This window comes from Chelonia mydas, chromosome 1 (assembly GCF_015237465.2).
Source record: "Chelonia mydas isolate rCheMyd1 chromosome 1, rCheMyd1.pri.v2, whole genome shotgun sequence".
Taxonomy (NCBI): Eukaryota; Metazoa; Chordata; order Testudines; family Cheloniidae; genus Chelonia; species Chelonia mydas.
The window spans coordinates 229,073,449-229,088,936 of NC_057849.1; the positions used below are offsets into that span (position 1 = coordinate 229,073,449).

The 15,488-nt window shown below is 40.1% G+C and overlaps 2 protein-coding genes across 6 annotated transcripts in view; one reads left to right on the forward strand and one right to left on the reverse strand.

Moving 5' to 3' along the window:
* Window positions 1-8,723, reverse strand: part of RASSF8 (Ras association domain family member 8) — a 122,375-nt gene extending 113,652 nt beyond the window's left edge. For 4 of the 5 annotated variants that reach the window (XM_037915409.2, XM_037915424.2, XM_037915418.2 and 1 more), the window contains exon 1: window positions 8,397-8,723. The gene's annotated coding sequence lies outside the window, so the exon portion shown is untranslated. Of the gene's footprint in view, window positions 1-7,233; window positions 8,063-8,396 lie in introns of those variants that run through there. The other variant, XM_027825448.3, reaches the window with a different exon arrangement.
* A 107-nt stretch (window positions 8,724-8,830) lies between these two features.
* Window positions 8,831-15,488, forward strand: part of LMNTD1 (lamin tail domain containing 1) — a 299,068-nt gene continuing 292,410 nt past the window's right edge. The window contains exon 1 of the mRNA XM_037915372.2: window positions 8,831-9,269. The gene's annotated coding sequence lies outside the window, so the exon portion shown is untranslated. The remainder of the gene's footprint in view (window positions 9,270-15,488) is intronic.

Genomic DNA, 15,488 nt, shown 5'->3' on the forward strand with positions numbered 1-15,488 from the left:
TTCTAGTCCCAGCCAAAAAAAAAAAAAAAAAAATCAGATGTGAAACAAAATGCCACTTGGATATTTCCGAATATAAAGGGATTTCTTTTATTTCAAGTCTACAGGTATAAAAATGGGTCTCCTCCTTCTTCCTTACGCTGCTTGGTCAATCCCTAGCAGAGTGTGATGAGAATTGGTATTAGGAATTAAAAGTTCTTCACCTTTCTAGAAGATCAAGGACCACTGGAATCCTGTGGTACTACAGTCCAAGTTCTGTGGCAAGATTCCTGAGGTTGTGTCACACTGACTGACTTCACAAACTATTTACCATAGACCTGTCTTTAAAAACCCCTGGATTAGATCATAGTTTCAAACTTCATTGCACCGCATCCCCCTTCTAATAACAAAAATTACTTCAGGGCCCTAGGAGGAGGGACCAAAGCCTGAGCCCGCCCAAGCCCTACTGCTCCAGGTGGGGAGGCGAAAGCCTGAGCCCCCCCCACTCTGGGCAGGGGGGCCAAAACTGAAGCTCAAGGGCTTCAGCCCCAGGCAGGGGCCTGCAACCCGAGCCCTGACACCTTCTGGCTTTGGCCATGAGTGGTGAGGTTTGGGCTTCGGCCCTGGACCCCAGCAAGTCTAAGCCAGGTCTGGCGACCTCATTCAAAGGGGGTTGTAAGACTTTGGGGTCCCAACCCACAGTTTGAGAACCACTGCTCTAATCAATTTCAGAATGTACTTTTTGCTTCCTGTTTTATGCAAAGAGAGCAAGCAAATGAAAAACAGCTTGTTAAGCTTTCAGGGCTACCAAATGCCTCAGAACATGGCACTGCAATAAGGGTGCAAATATTTACCTATTTTATAATTTGCCCTAAAGTTCTTTTTTCGGAGAAGCAAAGCACAACCAGGTTTAGCATATTCTGTCACTTACAGTCTAAAGCCAAAATGAAAGTTAATTTTGTGTAGCAAGAGTTAAACAGCTTGCTGCTATCTTATTAGTTATTGGAATGAAAGCATATGCCAGAAATAACTGTTAAAAACACAGTAATTTCCAGTCAGATTATTCTGTAAACTCTTGCTAATTCATCCTCGGTTTACCTACAGTTCTGGAGTTTGAACAATGTTTCTAGCAAAGGGTTTCACCACAAAATCAGATGGCCTCTCTCCAATCCAGCAGTGAGGTGGAAGCATTGCACAACACTCAGCTGCTGTTCTCCATTAGTTTCTTTGCTCATCAGTACTGCTTGAAACACATGGCCTGCGCAGGGTGTCCAATCCACATCACAGAAGTGCTTTATTTAGTAAAGGCCTGATCTGACTCCCAATGAAATCAATGAAAAGTCTTCCATTGACTTCAGCGGGACTTGGAATAGGCCCAAAGAAAGCGGATATGATACACACAGGGAGCAGCACTGATGAGTAAGTTTTTTTTTTTTTGTTTTTTTTTTATAAAAAGTCACTTTCTGACTGACAAGTGCAAAGACACTCTTTTCCTGCCACATTTCTATTTGAATGCTAATTACTCTAGGTACTAGTGTTAATAAATATTACTCGCTATAGATATTAGCATTACATTTGTATGGCTAGCAATATTAACTAATAGCACATTTAAACAACTCCTATCTAGATTGCTAACTACTTTAAAAAAAAACAACAAACTATTAACTCTGGCCTTTTTCCAACCTTTCGTCCCCAGGAATATTGTGACGTGTACACACTGGATAACTTACTGTTATATCCTCTGCTTAAGCCTAGAGTGATGAATAACACTGCTTCTCACTCCAAAATCTCCTTTGTGTGCTGTACGAGGGTATGTAACTGGGTATGATTTGGGAATGTGAAGCTTTTCTAGAGTTTTTCCATTTTTGTTATCTGCTAGCTAAGGTAAATTGTTATCTCTAATTAATTAATGCTGCTGGTTGGTATGGTTAAATTCTCTGTACATAAGTATTAATGCTGCTGCGTAGTTATTGTAAGCCTAATTATTGTCAAGGCACTCAAAGCTTTTGTATGGGTATTATTTTTTAATGTTCAATCTTAAATCACCACCACCATCAAAACGTCGAGAAAAATCTACTCATTATTTGGAACTAAGGATTAATACCCACCTTTTATATAGTGCTTTTCATCAGTAGATCTCAAAGAAGTTTACAAAGTATCGGTATCATTATCCACATTTTACATATGGGGAAACTGAAGTATACAAATGTGAAGCGACTTGTTCTCGGTCACGCATTAATCCAATGGCAGCACTGGGAATAGAACCTAAGTGTCCCAAGTCCCAATCCAGTGCTCTATCCTATAGACCACACTATCTTCTTTTTTTGTATACACTTTTTGCACGTGGAAGTTTCCCCTGCCCCTCACCGCTCACAGCTTTAGGGAACAGCTGAATTTAATTATAAAGCCAACATTTAAAGGGCAGGGGAAGGTTTCTGGGGAGATTCTAAATCCCCTTTAAAAATAGAAGTCTGAAACACTGTTAAGTGATTTAAAAGTCTAATGACCAGAAGATATTATTCTCTAATTTCCTTTCAATTCAGTTGAAGAAATGCAGTACTTTAAACTTCCAAATGTGAAAGACAGCATTGAAACTGCCCCAGCCACTTCAGAACTGGATGATCCAGAGTCATAATAGAGGTGTCTGTCAGAAACAATACATGTTAAGTATTGTTGCAATGAAAGGGCTAATAATACACAAGGTTATTTGTGGTACAAGTATCAGAACAATACATTTGCCCTATTAAATGAATTCAGACTACCAGTTTGAACCTTGGGGCAAAGGCAAAGAAAATTCAGGCAGAAAAGAACGGTATCTGTACATCTACATTCAGGCAAAAGAGCAACAGGGAAATAAATATACAATTAAAATTCTGAAGCAAATGCTAAATCCTGCTATCTTAAAACACTAGAGAGAGAACTTCACTACAGCAGCCACCTAAAAAAAGGAACCACGCACTCAAGGGATAAAAGTCACATGAAAATCCTAAATCAGGAAGTCAACAAAAAAAGGCAAAGGCCAATAACATTCAGAGTTACCTGCATGGTATGGAGTTTATTTTGGTATTTCACGTTCATAAAAAAAGTATCATAAAAGTCTTGGGAACCAAAGTACCTTCTTTACTGAGTCTGTTCTCCCATCAATGTGCACACAATTCCCATTAGCACTAAGAGCAGGAGACTGGACCCACTACAGACAAATAAGTAATGTGAATAGGTTACAACATCAATGTTGCTGACCCCAAATGTTCAAAAATCATGAAGTGTAGTTGTAGCCACGTTGGTCCCAGGACACTTTCACCAACAGAAGTTGATCTGATAAAAGATATTAGCTCATCCACCTTGTCTCAAAAATTATGAGTCAGGCCCCCAAAAACATGATATTTTAAATATATTTTGGGTTCTTTCTCTTGGCCTTTTGATTTCTGAACTTTTAGGGTGAACTTGGGTCACATTTTCAAGCTTTACTGTGAAACCATGAGAGCTAGAAAGTTATTTTTAAATTAAATCAGAGATTCTCACGTAATCAGTTGACTCCAGGAATGGAGAATTTAAGTGAAACACCAAATAAAAATCACAAAACTCAAGATAAAAATCTCGGGGTTAGCAGCACTGCAATAGACAGACAGACAAATTGATAGAGAAAATATATTTGATAAATATGTAGCTTATACAATTCAACAGAGAAAAATAAACACAAAGAGGAAATATATCCTCTATGCTCAAACTTGAGGACGATAAAAGAATTAGCTGTAATTATTAAGGTTTAAAAGGACTTTTTGTTTCACAAGGTCTTTGGCAGAATGTGTTGGTTTTACGAGGATTTTCATTAATATTGTTGGATTTTTAAATCCATATATGATTTTTTGCAAGCATTTGGGATACTTAGCCAATAAGAGTATTTATATAAATACAATTCTAGTATTAACAAAATATATGTATAATCAATCATTTCAATTATGAAAGGAGAGGGCATCCCTACATGGCCTGTTTCTCTTCTTCTTCTGTTCTCATTATAATAATGCCATGTAAAATAAAGAACAAAATTTTTACATAAATAAAATAGAGCACAATACCACCAGGAATTAGGTAAAGTCAATATTATATCAAAAGCATCCTTGACAAAGAGCCTCATCCTTCTTTACTGAAAAGGGATTTTGAAGATCTTAGCACTGATAAAATAGGGAATGTTTAAATGCTAGCTTCCCTCTAGGTGGTCCTCCAAAGTAGGTTCCATTTCCAGATGTAATTGCTTGTCAGCCCTAACTGGATGCCTGAACAGTCTCTGATAGTTCTGTAAAGTACTTAAACAGCTGGATGGTACAGACCATTGAAACTAAACTCTTTTTTCTCTTGCCATGGCTCTATTTCACTGCCTTCCTTTGAAGTCTATGCCACTGAGGAATCAACAACAGCTGAACAACATGTGTTATCATACAACATTGAGTGCAACGACAATACTGAACAGCAAGACATTTTGTTCAATAATCCTGGACTGTAGGAAGAATTGAGATTTCTATTGTTGGGAATAATCCCTTTTTATAACACAATATTAGAGTAAACAAGACAAGCTAAATTAAAAGGTGACCTGATTACAGGAATGCATTATGCATATAAAATGCAACAATCAATTTTTTCCTTAAAATTAACAGAAGTGTTTCCTACAGAAGTGAACTGCTGCTTAAATCCTCACAGGCAAATTCCAAACAAAGTCTTCACTTATTTGTGGCAACATAAAACTGAAAACTTACAATGATATGAATGAAAGCACTACAGACTGATGGAGCTGTAACTACTGTGGGGGATTCACCGAATATTCACTTCATGGGCTGTAGATAACCCCTTTTTCCTGTCCCATCTACAGCAAAGTCTGTGCTCTCAACTCAACATCTACCAGCCAAGAGTATCACAGGACTATCATACAACTTGACACAGGCCTGTAGAAAGAACCATATATTCTGCCAATGCACAAAAAGATTTAGGCAAACTCCTCTTAGTGTCAAAAAGGAGAAAATAGTGTCAATTTCCTTTCACCAACTGGAAAATAGTTCTGAGTTAGTTATGGGCAAAATTTTCAGTTGTGGATACTCAATGTTAGACCTCTGACTGAAAGTCTGGCCACTTTTATTTGGGTGCCTCAGTCTGAATACTTTGGTCTAACTGTCCAGGTAGAATTCGGGGTTTTGACAGCAAGCAATTTAGTCGTCCTTACAGCTAAAGTGCACTCAAGTCTAAAGGTGTTCCATCCATACAATATTGTGGCCTGATGCTGCAAAAATCTCACTCCTGCAACTAGTTCTCCAAACACATCATCAGAATCTATATTATGACTGATCCTAAACCTTGCAGAAAAGCAAATATTTGAGATTACAACCTGGACTCTTCAGTGCACCCTGAATGCTCAGAAACCAGAAGGCAATACAAAGAACCCCAAATGTTTGTGTGTTTTTTTAATCTCATGATTTTCAAGCCAATCTCATGATTTTGGGGACATGACTCAATTTTTAAATGCTTATGGTTCGCCATGCTGTTTGTAGATATTACAAAAGCAAATAAGATCAGAAGTTGTATGCACCAGAGTTGATGGCACAGTCCAGTTCCTAGTGGACATTTCTCCACACTGCAGTTTGGACTAATTGGTCTCCTTTCTGCAGTGTCTGCAAAGAAGCTAAGAAATAAGAATGGAACTATTCCTTCAGGTCAGGTTTGAGATACACAGATGCGGTATTATGAGGAAGCATATACTGATATGTCAAAGCCATGCCTGCTCTGTGGATAAAAAGAACTTCTGTCTCCAAATGTCTCAAGCCAACATTAAATTCCCATCAGCTCATGTATGGTATATTACTTTCAAAACATAAAATAAATTGTGTGCATCAGGAATTTTTTTACTTTGCAGTTTTATAAAAAACAATATAGTGCATGAACACACATGGAATATTCTAACAAATATGGTTCCTCAACTAGTATTCTAAGGCACTGTCCTTTTTAAGCAAATATACTAACACATTTACACGTAGTCACTTTCAACAAATGACCTTAGAGTAATTTATAGACATGAATGAAAAGCTCAGCACCATCATTCTCAGGTACAGATGGGTAGACCAGATGGGTACTGTATGTAAAGCTCCCACTGCTATTCAAGGCAGAAGTAGAAACAGAATCCATGCTCTTTCAGATTACTGGGGACACCACCAATGAATGAAGTCCAATATATAGTTTTAAAAGATTCACAAGCTTGTTGCCAACAGTGTTTGCTATGTTCCTGATCTGTCTTCTATGAACCCATTCAGAGTTTTTCTTTTAGTCTCCAGCATGCTCTGTACAGCCAAAGAACCATCTTTTTATTAGCTGACTAGTTTAAATAAGCAGGGTCAGCTTCTATGGGGATTGTTTTTTCTTTCGGGGGAGGGAGGAAGTGGATTTACAGGTTCTTATATAGCTGTAGAGACTGCATTATACAAATTATTTTGTTATTGAGTAGTATGTCTTTTCAGAACAACTCTGTGAATGAGATATAATCATTTCTGTTCCCCAGGGACAGAATCATTGTGCTGTCTTTCATTGAAAAGATTGTTTTCAGCAATTAAATTTTGTTTAGCTTTAAAATGTTATTACAGAATAGGTAAGACTTGACATTTAAAAAATTACTAAGCCATAAAAAAAACATTGACCCACTCCCCGACCTCTTTACCAACAAAAAATGAGAAGGGAGGCAACAGATCAATCTGTAATGGCATTTTCTGAAAATATATACAGTGGGTTAATGCAACATAACCAAGATTAAAACTGACTGGTTCAATTCTAGGTAAAGTAGTCAGCATTTTATTCATGAATTATACACATTTTTGCTAAAATAATATAATCAGACCATCAGGTTAGCGTTCTCTATGTTAGTCATATAACACAATCAACTAAAAAAATCTTTAACCAGGTATCTTCATAGAAATCAATAGATAATTGGTTTACTCTCTCTACAGTTCAGTGCATATTTAATTTTAACTAGAGGTGCTGCCTATGGACCGTGCAGAATACAGTAAAGCACAAGCCAGACTTCATAACCCACAGTACAGCACACTTTGTCCTGGATGTAATTACCATCTAGTGGTTTTTGTTATTATTATGTCAAGCTTTGATATCTTTGCAAGGGTCCAAATGCAAGATGTGACAGGTGTGATTCTACAGAGCATGCCAAAATGTGTACCCTCGATCTCCTTCATATTTACAACACTTATCAAATCCAAGGGTAATACTGACCTGCAATTTAACGTGTGGCTCTGTTGATCACATCAAAATGACATTTAACTGAGAAGCAAAAGGAGTTAGCACACAGGAATATGACAAAAAAAATTTAAAAATGTATTCCATAACCAGAAATCACCAATAGCCACAGATCTTTACAACAATCTTCACTAATGCATAAACTAGGGACCAAAATCCATCTCCTTATCCCTTAAAGTTCCAAGCCTTGTTCTTGTACATGAGTCACTCATGCTTTCCTCACACTGTTCCTAAAATGTGATCCATTCCCTGCTGGCAAAACAGATTTACTTATAATCTTTCCCTCCCCCTCTACTAGCAGAGAGAGGGGGCAGGGAAGAGGAATAAGAAAGATTAACCATCAAACAAACCGTCACTGCCTGGACCGGAAAAACAAAAACAAAAAACAGTCCACGTTGCCAAAAAAACAAAACAACAACTTCCTAATTTCCATTCAAGAAAGAAAGAAAGAAAGAAAGTAAGTAAAAAGGAGCCAGAGATTCCTCTGCTCAGGAAAAGTGGTGTCTAACCTCTCGTCTCAAGGACACAGAAAAATACCTCTTACTTTTTAAGACTTGTATGCGGCTGCTATAAGAGACAGAAGATACAAGAGGGACGGGGGAGGGGACAAAACTGCAAGGAGGCAGGCAAAGGTGAAATAGGAGGGGAGAGGAAACGTACAAGGAAGGAAGAGAAACGGGAAGGAGAAAACCAGGGAGAGGGGGAAATGCAAACGGAAACAGTAAATAATAAGGGCTGAAGGTAGAACTGCAAAGAGGAGGGGAAAGTTGGGGATGGCAAGACGGAAAAAGGGAGATGAAAAATTCTGAAACATGAAAAATTGAAGGAGAAAAAAAAAAAGAGGAAGAGATAGGGGGATTCGGGAAAAAAGGGAGAGCGAGAAAAACTGCCAAAAAAAAGAAGGGGAAATACGAAGGGAACTGAAAAAACGCAGGAGAGGAAGGAATGGGGGGGGGGGGGGTCAACAGAAAGCGAGAGGAAGAGGAGGCAGGAAAACACAGAGAGGAAAACTGCTCAGTAAGAAGGGAGCGAGAGGGCTCCTGGCAGGGGAGGAAGAGAGCGGAGCGAAGAGAGAGCCCGAGAGCGGCTGCCGGGGCGGGGGGCTCTCCCGGAAAAACCACTCCGAAGTTTGCACTTACAGCTCGGCCATGGCAAAGCCCCGCGGCGGCTGGCAAGTCGGCACTTCCCCCGCACCGGCTCCTCCGGACAGGCAGCAACCCCAAGTGCGGGCAGCCCGCTCCTCCGCAGCGGCCAAATAGCCCGGGAAGGGGGCGGGGGATCCCGAGCGCCTCGCGGCCAAGCGCAGCCGGCAGGGGGCTGGGGCGGGAGAGCGCCGCTCAGGCGCTGCCGCGGGCGGGCGGGCTGCGGGGTGTGGGGCGGCTGCTGCCCCCTCCCCCTGTCCCGGCGTTGCTGGGGCCCGGGCACCCAGCTCCTCCCCTGTGCGTGTGTGGGGCCGGGCCGGGCCGGGCCGGGGGCTGCCTCCGAGCCGCTGCCTCGCACAGCGGCGCCCTGTGCTCCGCGCCCTGGCTCCTGTGACCGCACCGCGGCGGCCGCTCCCGGCCGGGAGCGAGAGTGTAACGGGAACTGGGGCACCAGCGCGGCATTGTGGGAGCTCTTAAAGCAGCCGCCGCCAAGCACAGCCCCAGCCCCGTCCCCCGACATCCCCGGGGGCTGCCCGCCCGGCGCCCCACAGGGAGGGAGATGTCCCCGCAAGGGGGGGAAGAGGGTTGGAAGTGCCTGAGTGCAGCACACGGGCATGTATGTGTGTGTGTGTGTGTGTGTGTAGTATCCTCCCCCCTGAGAGGGTTTAAAACCTGGCCTGAAGGAGAACCCCTAAAAAGAGACTCTCCCGTGCCAGCCCCCCAGACCAGGGGTGTGACACTCAGGGATGCGCTGCCTCTGCCCTCCCAACGCTTCTGGGAGTCCGCCGTCTGCATCAGCACCAGCCGGGCGAGGAGCCGGGAGGAAGGAAGGAAGGAGGCGAGCGTGCGATTTCCCATGGGAGATAACAGGTCAGGAAGAGCGATCAACGAAGCGTTGCTCAGCTGCATGCTCTTTGGTTTGTCTGTCTTAGGTTTTGTCTTTTCATTCACCCTGCGCGCAAGCTATCGATTCTGACCATCCGCAAACGTTTGCGGATTTTTGGTTCCCCTCATTATAGACCGTGGCCAGTTGGGACTTAATATATTCTTTCTCTAGAGGGAGTCCCGTTATACCACCACAGAGAGAGAGAGAGAGATAGGGAATGGTGAATATTTTCTCTAAAACTTTGAAACGCCCTTTTTTTTTTTTTTGGCAGAAATATTAAAAAAAAAAACAACCGAAAATCAACATGTTTGATGGTCATTTTTGGTTTCCAAAAGCCAAAAAAGTTTTGACTTTTTTGATAGTTTCTCGTTTTTGCAAATGGGAAAAAACCTGGAAATTTTGAAAAATAAAGTAAAAATTTGTGTTCCAAAAAAACCCAAAACCAAACAAAACCAAAATAGACCATTTTTGTCCAAAAAAGTTTTTAATGACCAATTTTTTGCAGCTTTAGTGTATGTATATACATGTACATCCTCAAGACCAACTCAGATGGGGCCTGGGGAAATTTCTAAAAAGATTTTAACTATTTGAAACTTTAAAATAGGGATATTTCATGAAGGTTCTTTTACTTTTGTTTTGTTTGAGATTCCTCCTGTTCACCTTTTAGCAATACTCCAGATTACTCCTGTAGGCTAAGAGTGTCTGGTTCTGTTTCCGTCTGCCTCTGAGGCCCCAGTCTTTCAACTGACTCCAAGCAGACAGAGTTCTGCACCTGCATAGATCCCCACTGAAGTCAGTTGCTGTAAGGAGCTTTATGGGACTATTCACATGCTTAAAACTAAGCACATGCATAAATACTTGTAAAGTCAGGGGTTTAGATTATAATCTCTTCCTCTTCCTTTTATGTCCTGTATCTCACTGAGCACATTGTGGACACTTCATAAACAACAACGATAACAACATATGGCAAAGCCATAAGCTCCTGCTGAAGCACAGATATCTTGGTATTCATGTGGTCATCACTTCTAGTCCCTAACTTTCCTCCAGTCCCTTCTCTGCTCTTAAGAGAGAGAGGGGAAGGGGCATTCATTTGACTAAAGGGCCAGATGTGAGCTGGTAAAGGTAGTGCTCTATTAGATTGGTAAAATGAACAATTTGTCATGCTTTTATGGATTTAGGGCGTGATTGTCAGAAATGTTGAGCACCTGCATCTCTCATTCACTTCAGCTGGAGTTCTGAGTGCTCAGCTTTTCATAAACCACCATGTTATAAAAGAAAGTTTCCTTCTGTTTTGAAAATGTCATTGATAGCCAGGATTATAAATTGTTGCTTTAGGGAGAGAGAGAGCGAGAGCAAGAACAAGCTTTGGAGAGCCCACAGAAGGCTCTGGTTGTGCTTAGAGATGTGCTCATCTCTATTCCTGACAACTGTCTCAACAATTGTTGTATTTTTCAGTTTTTTCTCTACATTAATATGATTACTTTTGTTCAAGGTCTTCCTAGCATAAGTGCAATGTGCCTCAGGTGGCATGTGACCAGGATTGATCACCGAATTTGGTCTGCTGGTAGGATCATTAGCTTCCCCAGCTCGGGCCAGGTACCGATTGGGAGTGTGACGTGAACACTGATCCATGCCCCTCTGTTCTAGATACGAATTTATGAATACACACATCTTGAAATGAAAATGTAGAATTGTTATACTTGCTGTTGGACTATGGTCATGTCCTTAGCTGGTGTAAATGAACATAGCTCCATAATATTGGAATCATAGTCACAGAGTTTAAGGCCACAAGGGATTACCAGATCATCTTGTCTGACCTCCTGCCTATCACGGGCCACCTACACCACCTGGCATCTGTACACTAAACTCAACAACCAAAATTATCCCATTAAGTTGTTCCTTGGCATCTTATTCAACACTTGTAAATAAATACATTTCTAGCCTTTATGGTTGTGAAGATACATTCTGGTCACATTTGGAAAGTTAACATGATACAGTGCCATCTTCTGGAGTTTGTATTTGGGCAGCTCGAGGTCTGGTCAGTTTCACAGCTGATGTACAAAGCTGGATGGGGAGTGGTGGAACTGTGAAGAATCATGCCAGTTTCATACTAATGCTGCTGCTGGAGAAAGGTAACATAAGCAACAAAAGTTGTTCACTGGGGAGGAGGACCCAGAAAACAGACTAATAGATTAAATAGCAAAGACCTGTCTCCAGTGCAGTTAGGAGGCTCTGAATTTGAGGGAGGAAACAAAAAGCTCCATCAATTAAGGGATTGTAGATCAAAATTATAACCCATCTATATGCTAATACAAAAAATAGAGCTCCTAAGTAGGTCGAGGGATGGCACCATAAAAGAAATCCCAGCACCCAGTGGCTGGAGATGAGAGAATTGGATTCTTCACCAAGAGAACCTGGACTTTCTTGGTGGAGCCCGCTCCCTGGCTTTCCTATCTACCTGTGCCTAATAGGATTAGTCCTCTGGCTAGTAGATGTCTGGTAAATTTCTCAAGCTCTGTCTAAGCAGGATTCAGTTTTGATGTTCCCTGCTGTTTTTTGTAAATATTTCTGCAAATTAAAGTTTGTTCATATGAATTGTTTACAGAAAGCAAACCCTGGCCCTGTATCTGACATGCATTTCATCACAAAATGAAATTTGCTTTGGGCAGTAATTGAAAAAGTTTACAAAGATTATGCCATCCAATCAGGGAGAAGAAACAATGCTATGTGATGTAGGTGACCAATCATATACTTTGCCCATAAGGAGTTGCAAATATAGACCGTCCCAACAGGATACTTGCAGGAAAAGAAATACTGGCGGCAAACAGTTTGCAATCAGTCCACAAGATGAGATTTGTTTGCACAAAGCATTTCTCCAACTAAGAAAAGTGAATAAATTAATATAAGTCACATTCTGATTGCAGAAAATTCACAAACAGGAAAAAAAGCTTAAAATTTGCCAAATAAATTGTTTGTTGCAAGTTAGTTGGCCAGCTATTCTTATAAAGATTGCAAAAAGTACAGCATTCAGAATACCACTCCTCCCTTCCTTCCTAAAACATGCAAGCAGAACAGGAGTTGAAATACTGGCTGATTGAAGATACAAGACTATTTCTCAGAATCCAGGGTTCACAGGAATTTATATATGAAAAGGAAAGAAGTTTTGGGAAACCAATTGTTGTTAGCTGAAGAAAATCCTTGTTTAAAAATTTTATTACTTACTAAAAACAGTCACATGATGAGTCATTACATTTCTATTGTTTACCACTTCAAAAGGTCAACAGAACTGGAGCCTGGAACATTTTAAACAATTAGATTTCATATCCAAAACTAGTTTTCTGTCTTCTTCCTCAAAGTTAAATCATACCCTTCTTGGACTTATAATTCCACCTCTTTTGGTAGAAGTTTACTTAAAAAAAACCCTGTTACATTTAAGTAACTCATGGCCATACTAGAGAGATTTCAAAATATTTTTGATATATTCAGGATATATGTAATAATGTATACAATGTTCACCAATATTGACTTTTGTTTCATCTGCTTGTTTTAGGAGGGTTGTTTGCTAGTAGAAAGACAATGTAACTGTTTTGACTATATTCTCACTCTTCCCTCACTTTCCTCCCCCAATTTAATTGTAAAGGGGAGGAAAGTAGCACAAATTCCTGCTAAATCAAGGTGGCATGCACGGAATTTTCAGAATCATGTGTGTGCATGGCCTGATAAGCCAATATGTCCAATAGAGGCATCTAATATATTTTTCAGCAATTATTTTTCAGAGTAAAAAGGGAAATCTTTTGGAAGATGTGGTGATGGGAAGAGGAAAAAATGAAACCTTCTTATTGGCATTGAGTAACCATCTGTGATTTGATATGCTTAGTTCCTGAACTGGAGGTGACAAGAACAGCTGGGAAAGAAAAGAGGAAAATTGGGTTAAGACAGACTGTCAAGAATAGGGCTAAGAAATATGTAAAAATATCCACCAACATTCTGTGGCATAACAAGCAATGAAGTTATTTTTTCAGCTACAGTGGCAAAGGACAAGGGATCCACTTTGCTGGAAACATAGTGGCTCAGTACATTACATGCAATTCAGATTAATCTGTTGAATTTGGCTTCAATTCATCTTCCCTCTGTATTTTTGGATTGGAAAAGTGCAGACACTGATTCAGCAAAGCACTTACATACACATGCTTCTTTTAAGCATGTACTTACGTCTGATTTAAGTCAATGGAACAGAAGAACATGCATAAAAGCTAATCACATGCTTAAGTGCTTTGCTGAATCATGGTCATACTTACTTCAAGATATTTACTGGAGGAAAAATGGTTTACTCAGTTCTTTTTATTGGATGGTAAAGGGAGAGTGATTGCTAAAAAACAGTTTCTTGCTAATATCTAAGAACAAAAGGTGAGTTTCTTTGAGGAAAGCCAGGGAACATTTAGCTCTTTCAAATGAATTAATGGGGATGTATATTCAATGAAAAGAAAAGGAAAATCAGAGACACTAAATATATCCATATGAGCAAATTACGAACAACTACAACTTAAAAATTGACAAAAATATATAGCTTAATCAAATTACACCCTTGATAAGATAGGGACAATTTTTGTTAGGATAAGTAAATTACAAAATAAGAAAAAATAGTACAGACAATGTATGCTTGTTTATGAGACTACGTATTGTGGTATAAGTCTCCCAATCCTGCAAACAGTTAAGCATATGTATATGCAATGGGACTTGAAGTTAGCAGTTAACAGGACTCTTCATATGCGTAAAGTTACACACATAGAATCATAGAAATGTAGGACTGGAAGGGAGCTTGATAGGTCATCTAATCCAGTCCCCTGCACTGAGACAGGACTAAGTATTATCTAGACCATCTCTGACAGGTGTTTGTCTAACCTGTTCTTAAAAAACCTTCAGTGACAGAGATTCCACAACCTCCCTTGGTAATTTATTCCAATACTTAACTACATTAACAGTTAGGAGGTTTTTCCTGATGTCTAACCTAAATCTCCCTTGCTGCAATTTAAGCCCATTTCTTCTTTCCTGTCCTCAGTGGATCTGGAGAACAATTTATCACACTCCTCATCAGTAAAAGTACCTTCTACATACTTGAAGACTATTACCATGTCCCCCCCCACCCCAAGACTTCTCTTCTCCAGACTAAATTAACCCAGTTTTTCCAGTCTTTCCTCATAGGTTATGTTTTCTAGACCTTTAATCATTTTTGTTGCTCTCCTCTGGACTTTCTCCAATTTGTTCACATCTTTCCCAAAGTGTGGTAATCAGGACTGGACACAGTACTCCAATTGAGGCCTTATCAATTCTGAGTGAAGTCAAATAATTACTTCTCATTTCTTGCTTACAACACTCCTGCTAATACATCCCAGAATGATGATAGCTTTTTTTGTAACAGTATTACATTGTTGACTCATATTTACTTTGTGAGCCGCTATATCCCCCAGATCGTTTTCTGCAGTACTCCTTTCTAGGCAGTCATTTCCCATTTTGTATGTGTGCAATTGATTATTCCTTCCAAAGTGTAATACTTTGCATTTGTCCTTATTGAATTTCATCCTTTTTATTTCAGACCATTTCTCCAGTTTGTCAAGACCATATTGAATTCTAACCCTGTCCTCCAAAGCTCTTGTAACCCCACCCAGCTTGGTATCATCCACAAACTTTATAAGTGTACCCTTTCTGACATTATTCAAATCATTTATGAAGATATTGAATAGAATCAGACCCAGGACAGATCCCTATGGGACCCCAATTGAAATGTCCTTCCAGCTTGCCTGTGAACCATACTCTCAGAGTATGGTTCTCCAACCGGTTGTGCAATCACATTATAGTAAGTTCATCTAGGCTATATTTCCCTAGTTTTCTTATCATGAGGTAAGTGAGACAGTATCAAAAGCCTTACTAGAGTCAAGATATATGACATCTACTGCTTCCCCCCCATCCACAGGCTTGTTACCCTGTCAAAGAAGGATATTAGGTTGGTTTGACATGATTTGTTCTTAACAAATCCATGTTGACTGTTACTTATCACCTTATTGTCTTCTAGGTATTCACAAATTGATTTTTTGATTATTTGCTCTAGCGTCTTTCAGGGTGTTGAAGGTAAACTCTCTGGTTTGTAATTCCCTGGGTTGTCCTTATTCCTCTTTTAATAGATAAGTACTATATTTGCCCTTTTT